Genomic DNA, 9,798 nt, shown 5'->3' on the forward strand with positions numbered 1-9,798 from the left:
TCTGTTGGAACGAAATAACATTCTCTACGTCACTAATCTAGATTGAAAAATTCATTTAACATACCAAGCCATTCAAAATTCTGAAATCACACTGAGCAATTGACCAATACCAAGCCAAAGGCTAGGTTAGAAGAAACAGTTTATATTACTCTTATAAGTAAGCTGTGCTTAGAGAAAAATAAAAATAATTCCTAAATATGGCTACCAAATACAGATATTATATGTGTAGACTACAGATATGTGGCAATCCATTTGCTATAGTGGTGACAAATTGGAATTTTCCAAGTAGACCAAATAGCCCCAAAAATAATATAATAAGATTCAAGAAACATTTATATTAAATACATCTAAGTCTTGATTTTAGTATAGTGATTATTAGTGGCTTAAGAGCATTACCCTGTCTTATAACTCTGTAACCTATAGAATTCAACTTCAAACTCAACTGCATTTTACTACTTAGACTTTATTGAGATATCAGTGTATGCAAATTTATTTGTGAGTAGATTTAGCTTCTGAGCTAAGCTCACATACAAGAAGTTGAACAAATTCTATCCAATTTTTTGTGTGAGAATGATTGTGCTCGATTAATTCTTCAGGTTACCAACTTCCGAAAGGAAGAATTTCCATATGTTTTGAGCTTTGCTGTATTTTACTGGTAAAAGTTATATGCTATATTTAAAGCATTTGAAAAAAGAATGCAAGTAGCAATTCTATTGCATGAAAATTATGCCGTAGTCAGCCATTCTGTCTGGGGTGCTAGGTTTATATAACTTCATATTATATGGTTCTTTTTATTCTTAGCTCTGCCTCCACACCCCAAATTCTAATTTTATCCAAAGAAATAGTTTCTGTGTAATCCATCATGGATTAGAACTATGACTAGGCTATTGCTTTTAAATAATTATTGGTGTTCACCTGAGAGAGAACAGATATGGTTACTGCTACTATTGGCATTTTTCCTAAAGAAAACCCTTTTCAGTGATGTAAACCATGGACTGGATCTTTTTGTCTAAAATAATTACCACAGATCTTTTTAGTTTTTTCAAGTAACTTAAGATGGGCTTTATTTGTCACAGAAAGTGTCACTTATAGACAAATTTATCTTTTTAGGATGTAATACATTGATCTAGGAAAGCTGCCCTGGTCCCTTGGCTTCTCCTGGGTAGTCTAGTTGAATCTGTGCCTGGGTTGTCTAGGTGTATCTGTGCATATCTGTTTTCCTTCCTCAATTGCCATTTTTATAGAAATTTCCTTTTATAATTGAATAATTCCAGTTTATGCTTTTTAGTAATATCCACAACAGTTTAGTAAGAAAACTGACTTGTGAATATATGAATAAAATGTGGCTTTGACAAGAACGCAATAGCAATACAATGGAAATGTGCTTTGCACCTATCTTTTCTTTTTTTACATTTTATTTATTTTTTTCTCTCATTGAGTTTCTTGGTACATTTTAGGTATACAGTACAGTTACACTCATCATTGGGATCTTGGCACATGTCTTTTCAGTATATAGCACCATCTGGAATCAAGTGGGCAAAGGATGAGGTTCAACTTCCAGCTTTGTGGTTGAGGAATGTGCAAAGATATGCATACTTAGTGAACATTGGGACAAAGATGTGTACCTCTCTTCCCAGTCCCCACCTCTTCTCAGCCCCCCATGTTCTTTCTTTAGGTTCCTCAGTGATGTGATCTAAAAGCCTGTATACATGAGTGACTTGGATAACACCTTTGAGGGTGTTTTAGTTTATGCTGAGGGCAAAGTTTACAGAAGTGAAAATTCAAAATAAAAATATCTACCATTTCCTGCATTACTCAAAAAAATCTGTTATGTATTTTTAAACTACATGTTCTTTAAAAAGAAGCAAAGAGAAAACAAACAAGTTGATATCAAGGATATTGTTTTAAAGCTTTATCATTCTTTATTTATTTGTGCATGTTTGCAGTACATATCATTTACATTTCTTGGGAATTGTTGCATGTACATAACACATTCCACATTCTTTTTTCGTTGCTTTTCTCTCCACCTTTTGATCTGTTTTCATTTGTGAAACATCTATTTCTTATTACCTTTTATTTTCCTCTTTATTATGATTTGGGATTCTCATATTAGAGATACCATATGATATTTAAACTTATGTGACTGACTTATTGAATGTCTTCCTTAAGGTATTAAATAATATATTCAGGTTAAATATAATTGTCTAAAATTAAAATTTAGCAGAATCTTCTGAATTATGAGATAAATATTAATATTTGCTTATTACATTTTAGCTTTAACTGCAATTATTTGAAGTTATTTATTGAACAAATGTTTGTAGTTAGGTAGTATTTATATAACAATGAAGGCAAAATTGCTCCGTTTGCTTACAGTGACTAATAAAATATCTGTGTAATATTTCAGTTGCTAATGATATCATTCAATTCCCAAAATTTTAGATACATGTTGTATTAAGCATTTAAAATAGTGCATGTGGAGGAAAAAAATGACTAATATTCAGGTCTGTTAAGTTATAGGTACAGATATGAATCTCATGACTATCAGATATACAGGTTCTTTTTTGATTTCTTCCTACAAACTAAAATACAAACTCAGTGTTACAATAACTTTGTCAATTAACTGACTTTGCAATCTGTAATTTTATAGCAAACTTTCCAGGTACTATAAACACTAGTTATTTTTAATGCCCATTCTGTGTTTTCTGCAAATTCCCATGTGAAATAAATAGGAGAGTATTTAAATCCATCATACATTGGTAATCTCGTTCCTTGTAAATGAAAGAAAAAAGGAACTCTAGTAAAGCCCATTTCTTTCATGTAGCATGTATATGCTAAAGAGAATAGCAAGATTTTTATTAAAATAGAACCTCACATTGAATGTTTGCTTGCATTGCTGACAGTATGCTCACAACTGTTGTTTCCAAAAACATTGTGAAGAATTTTAATGATCTGAATTGTAAGAAATGCATTAGCATTAACTAAAGGTGGTAAAAAGATCTCTTGTTCTAATTTGCAAACTTTTTTTTTAATCACTTCCTTTCCTTACATTGGATTTTTGTCACTTAGATTAGGTATAGCCTTATAGGCAGATGTGAAAATGATCGAGTAGCAGAAAATTCAAATAAAATGAATGGATCTAAGGCTCCAGATTTAGCTGAAAAAATATGTTCAAATTGTTTTTGACTAAGAAAAATAAAACTAAATGAAAACAATTTAATTAGTACCATTTGAAGTTTATTTAATTTCCATCTATTTAGAATTATAAGGTGAAAGAGATAAGGACTATCAAAAATTTGCATTCTACTATCTTACAAGATGGTAGTGTAAAAGTTAATAAGTCAAAAATTGAGAAAAAATCTAAAGCAAAGAAAGGTGATGCCAGTAGCAACTTTATGAAGAATAAACTCAAGGCCGAATTGTTCACCAGCTAAATCCAGAATTGAAGACAGGAAACTTTTCTTCCTACTGTCACAAAGGCACCTGGTAGTGAAAAGAATTGTGATACCCAAGTGCATAAACCTGTAAATATGTGCAGTTGTTAGCCCACTTACAATGTGTTCCAAGGAGTTAGGCCGCTGCAAAAATTTCTTTAGTCAGCATTTGAGAAAACAGAGAGATATGTAAAGTTTGAATTTGAACAAAAAGTAAAACCTGTAGAATATTTATGATAAACAATTTCTCCGAAACATTTCCTTTTAGAAGGTGTTCTTTCTTTTCTGACAATTTGATTCTCTATTCAAGTTCTGACTGGCAAGTAATGAAGGGATTATTGCTTTCAATATTCAATGTAAATAAACATTCACTATTATAATTCTCCAGAATGAGTGGACTTTTTATTTACTCACTTATGAAATCTATCTACTTAAAATAGTGATGCTACTGACCTATGCGTAACTTAGGCTTAACTTGGATTTTTTTCTTTATTTATGATATAATAGAAAATGTGAATGTAATGGTTAATTTTTTTAAAACATCTAGATTCTTTAGATATAAATTACAATAGACACTAAAGGATAATTGCATGTGTGTCATATGCAACTTATGTTACTTAAAATAATTCAAAATTTAAAATTTTGCTTGGTTTGGGGAAAACTCTGGGTCTCACGAGACATGAGTACTCTACTGATTAGCAAAACGAAGACTAATAGATGGCTGTTTAGTGTGGGACTACATTGAAGAAAGGCTTCATTAATATTTAGAAAATTATTGCAATTAATCCTGTGGTAGTTTACTAGTATCAAATAATATAAATTAGCAAAGAGGTAGAAAATTATAGAAAAATTTGAAAACAAATCATCATACTACTAGAAAAATTATCTTATTTTTTTGAAGATGCCTATTGAGATACTTTTTAGCACTTAGGATTCATCAAAGTGTATCATTTATAATATGAGAAAATAGACTTCATTAATAACCTTTACCTTAAAAATGGTGCCTATTACCAAGGCTTTAAATGATTTGGCAAAATCATTGTGGTGGGCCGGGAGTGGGCCTTGTGGGCTGGGCGTGGTGGGACACGACTGTAGTCCCAGCACTTGGAAGGCTGAGGCAGGAGTATCGCTGTGAGTTCGAGACCAGCCTGGGCCACATAGTGAGTTCCTGGTCAGTCTCAACTACATGGTGAGACCTTGTCTCAAAAAAACAAAACAAAACAAAACAAAATTTTAAAAAGTGCCTTGTGTACTTCAATCAAGAACTGATTTTATCTTATTACAAAATCATACTGTTTTCACTGAGCTCTTGTCTAATCTCTATTGGTCTAGTCATGTGGATGGAAATTCTTCCTCTTTTTGTTCTTTTAAGACATTTTTGAAAAGGAAATCAAACTTAAGTTTATCAATATAATATTGCAGTTGATGCTAAGAAGAGAACTTTGAAGTTAAAATAGATTATTGGAAGTATGTCAGTGACAATTCCATGGAGTGCTTGCATGGTTTATACCACTTATAAAGGGGGAACACTCTTGCCAAAGATAAGGAAATAGTATTTGTTCTCATTCTTTTTTGAAATTAGCAGCAAGCTACCCTTCTGCACAAAATAACTTAATTCATATAGCATCACTATCACCCATATGTTTGACATATTGACAAATGGAAAATAAAGTATTCTGTACATTTATGTCCTAAATTGAAAATATATTCATTGAAGACTATATATAACGCTTATGGAGTTAAAACATTTTGCAGATGTAATAAAAATATGCAAAATGTTCTTTATAGTTGAATATTAAAGAAAGTTGAATTTTCAAGTTTCTCTAAAAGATTACACCTCAGTTATCCTTCTGTGCAGTAAGAAGGACTGGAACAATTACTTAGGAATAGAAGAGGTTTCGGTAAGTTTAAGAGATGCTCTGCACACAGTCTTTTCAGTCCTCGGTGTTGGCTTACCATGTTCCCAATGTCAGTCACCAAACAAGTCTGGATTCTGGAACAGACGTGGTTCTTAAGTGGAAAAATATGTTGTCTGTGTCAGGATCAAATACATTTTCATTTTGTTCAGAATATGCAGCTCCCATCATTAGGCTGGAGACTTTCTTTTAAAGTTAAGTCCATGTTTTATATTCTAGGAACTCAGCATTTGTCATAGAAAAGGAGCAGTACCTTTCTCCCCTGACAATGATCTTTCTGTCTAGTCCAACTCTCTTACAGTTTAGACACATGTTTTTAAATATTATACTTTGGGGCTGGATTCCTGCCACTCATTCTTGGATCTACTGATCCTAACAAGGTCCTTACCTAAAATTGTGTCTATTTTATATGAAAGCCATCTGGCTTTTATTATTGAACTACTCACACCGTTAACCACTTGAAATTTATTTATGTACTGAATACACAATAGGTCCCAAGAACTGTGCCAAATTTAGGAATCCAGTAGTGGAAAATAGAATGTGTTATTTATCTTGCTGGAGTTAGGAAACTAATGGGTTAAGGCCAACATTAAAGGTACAGAAGGAACAGCATATGATCAGAGATGATGATTCTGCTAAAACGATATTTAAGGCCATGATAAGAAGTGGTAATTTTCCATGTGAACATGGGAAGGGCATTTAAGCAGAAGGAAACACATATTGACATTCCTAGCATGTAAAAACCAGAATGACTGGATTGTAGATGATGTACCTGTCTGAATTTTTGCTACTCTCCAGAACTTCACCAGACTACCTTCTCTAATTTCTTTTCAGTTACATCCTATTCACTATTTCATAGTACCCTGATGTCTGTGGCCCTGATTTAACATAGCCACTTTGAGGACAAGCAGCAGGTTAGTAGCAATGTGATGAGCATTTAAATTAGATGTTCAGGGTCAGGTGTGAATGGAGGGTTGTTCTGTGAGATATGCTGTTTGGCTACTTTAGGACAGGCCCCTCACAGTGAGGAATAGAGTGAGGATTAAAAAGAGCATCAAGAGAGACTGACATTAGTGAAAATAAGTCCTGTCCAAGAATCATCTAGAGAAATTAAAAGACGACAAAAATAACTTTCTCTAGTAAGAATGAAACAGAACATTGAACATGTAGGTATATAAAATTATTCTTAACTTGCCATGTTAAATACTTAGGCATTTAAAGTGATTTTTAACATGTGACATAAAAATTTCATTCTGATATTGGGCTACATCACTAATACTGCTAGGACATCTTTCTTATTCATTGAAATTATTTTTTTCACCATTTAGATTGATATTTATGCTGCCCATTTTATCATTGACAGTGATTCGACCCAATTTTTATCAGTTATCATTGTTTATAATCAAGCCCAAATAAGCCCATACTGTTAATATATGCTTACACACATTGGGTCTCCAAGTATCATGGTTTATATCTAGATATCCCCCAACCTCCATAAATTAGTCCACTGATGAGTTTAGAGTTAAATGTGATGTTGGGAAGTGAAGAGGTGTGTCAACTGGCGATGTCGCTTATAAGGGTCTATCTTCCTTCCTTTCCCCCTGATTTCTTTCTGCTTCTGACTCCATGTGAGAGGAAACTTCTCTGCCATGTCCCTCTGCCATGCTGCCCTGCCAAGGAGCCAGCCAATCATGTACTGAAACCTCTTTTTACTTGCCAAAATAAACTTTTCCTTCTTTAGAGTTGGGAGTTTTGTGCATTGTGTCCCAGTGATGAGGGAAGTAACTAAAACACCAAGTGACCAGACAAGTACACCTGAAAGGCAAGTGTGAAACTTCCATTTCAAATCTTCTGTAGAATTATCAAGGGTAGGACCCAGTATGTTTCTGGTGCAGATGAAAGGGGCAGAGCCACAGTAACCTTACAATTGCTACTGAAGACAGGAAGAGTTGGTATGACCTGGGAAAAAAGTCATCTTAACAGGAGAGAGTCAGTTTGTCTCCTCCTAAATCTTGCTGTACTCTTGAAGTCTTTATGGAGATTTTACTTGCATAATCTCTTTTTCTTGGCACAGACCTATTCCATATTTGAATACACCCAATTTTGGACTTCTACTGGACAAAAAGCTGCAGAGTTAGTTCAAATACCAAAATCAAAAATGTTAGAATTCTCACCAAAGCATTTTCACAATATGCATTTCACCAAAGATTCACCAAAGCATTTTTCCAATTTGTATTTCAATAGCTCAATTCAATGTGCACCTGCTTGATCACTCCTTAAGGCCATTTTATAAAAGATTTTGTATATGGAGAGAAACTCAAATAAACTCCAAGTACATTGAAGGGATATCTTGGAATTTTCTATAGTGACCTCAATAATCCTGTTTATAATAAAGTCAGTTTGAGTGTAGAGTAGCTCAGTAACTCATGTTTAACAGGAAGAGTATTGCAGAAATTGTGATATGTTACTTAGAAGACTAAACATGCAAATGCCTAGCAATTGTACTGGTGAGCACTTTTTGCAGAGAAATGAGAACTTATTATAAAAAGCCACCTCTATGTAAATTTTCATAGAAACTTTGTTGACCACTGCCAAAAATTAGCTTCAGTTCACATGTCTTTCAACAGGTAGAAAGATTAGGCAATGACACACACCCACTGAGCAATACAGCTCAATGAAGAACTTGTATGCATCTCGAGAAAATTACGCTGAGTGAAAAGAATCAATACAAAATTGTCGCATACTGTATGATTTCATGTGCGTAATATTCTTAAAATGATACATTACAGAAATAGAGAAAATATTAGTAGCTTCCAGAGGTTAATGGTAGCACAGGATGAAGAGAAAGAATGCGATATGATTATAAAGAGGCATGAAAGACAATTGTATTGATGAAGCTGTTTCATTCATCCTGCTTGAGCAAAGGCCTGATCCTCTTGGGCCACGACTGCAGCAGCCTTTGAGTGCCGGAGTGTTGTGCAGCATATCCTGGGAAATCAGTTTTCAAGCTAGTCCTCTTTGAGCAGGGGCCTAGTAGCTCTCTTCTCAAATGAATCCCTTTCAAGTTTATATCCATTGAATTATGAAGAGTGGGGCCTTGCTAATCCAGAGATAATTTGAAGCCATGTTTCCTCCAGCCTGATGTAAACCATGTGGCCTCTAGTTATGCTAATGTTTTAACCACCTGATTCTCACTATAATTCTGACTAAAATCAACCAAAAGTACTCATGCCACAGCCTGAATGTTGGGCAATCTCAAAGTTTGCTTTGTCAGATTAATTGGTCTGCCATCTTTAATCTTAGTCTCTCACAAAGACTGAGGACAAGGCAAATTGAGACAAATTTTCTCCCAGGATGCAACATACATAGCATCTAGTCCAACTGCCCAATGAGTCTGGGTTCCCAACTGAAGCTTTCTGAACCTGGCCTTTTACTGTCTAAACTGCTTTCAGCATTCTGGTCTTCTGAGCTCTGACTAGAATCTCCCATGAAATTTGGCTTACGGAATTTTAGAGATTGTCTAGCTAGCATCTCCATATCTTTCTAAACTCTTTCCATAAAAAAGTTTCAGAGGTTTCTAAACCATAAAGTGAGGTGCAGTTATAGCAACAGTCCTACTTCTTTGGTACCAGAGTCTGTCTTGGTCGTTTTCCCATCACTGGGATAAAACACCTGAAAGGCACCATCTAAAGTGGGAGTGACTTATTTTGGCTCATGGTATCAGTCTGTTATCCCCTGGCTCCAAAGCAGAAATATGGTAGAGAGGAATGGCAGAAGAAAATTTTTTCAATCCATAGCACCCAGGAAGGAAGGACAGAAGGGAAGAGATGAAGACTAGAATGCACTCTTACAGATCACACCCCAGAGACCCACCTCCAGTCAGTCCTCATGTCCTAACAATTATTCATCTACTGAACTCATCAATGAATAAATCCACTGATAAGCACTTTCATGATCTATTCAATTTTCAGATGCATGAGGATTTTGGAATACATTCTATATCTAAGCCATAACAGCTACTAAATAAAAATCTAACTTTTCTGTCACTTCCTTGCCTGCCTCAAATCTTGTAGGACAGTTTCCCATTGGTTCAACACCAAGATCCATGTCTGTCCATATCATTAGCTTTACAGACTCAGAGCAAGGTGGAATATGGCTGTAATGAATCTGAAGGAAAGACAGATTTGCCTTCAGAAGCTATGTAGGTTTGATGGTGTTGTAGGAAAGTTTGTTAGGGTGAGGGAGAATAGGGACAATGCCACTATAATCACTCTGAAGAGCGGAATGGAGATTGTTTTAAAGATAATGTATATAGATGTCTGTTACATGATTTTATACAAGTTATATGCTACTGCTAAGCAAATTTCCCCCAAAGCTTAGCAAGTTAAAAAGTTTTTTTTTGTTGTTGTTGTTTTTTTTTTTTTTTTTTTTTTTTTTTTTTTTTTTTTTTT

This window comes from Fukomys damarensis, unplaced genomic scaffold (genome assembly GCF_012274545.1).
Source record: "Fukomys damarensis isolate Sample0158 unplaced genomic scaffold, DMR_v1.0_HiC HiC_scaffold_29, whole genome shotgun sequence".
In the NCBI taxonomy this organism is placed as follows: Eukaryota; Metazoa; Chordata; class Mammalia; order Rodentia; family Bathyergidae; genus Fukomys; species Fukomys damarensis.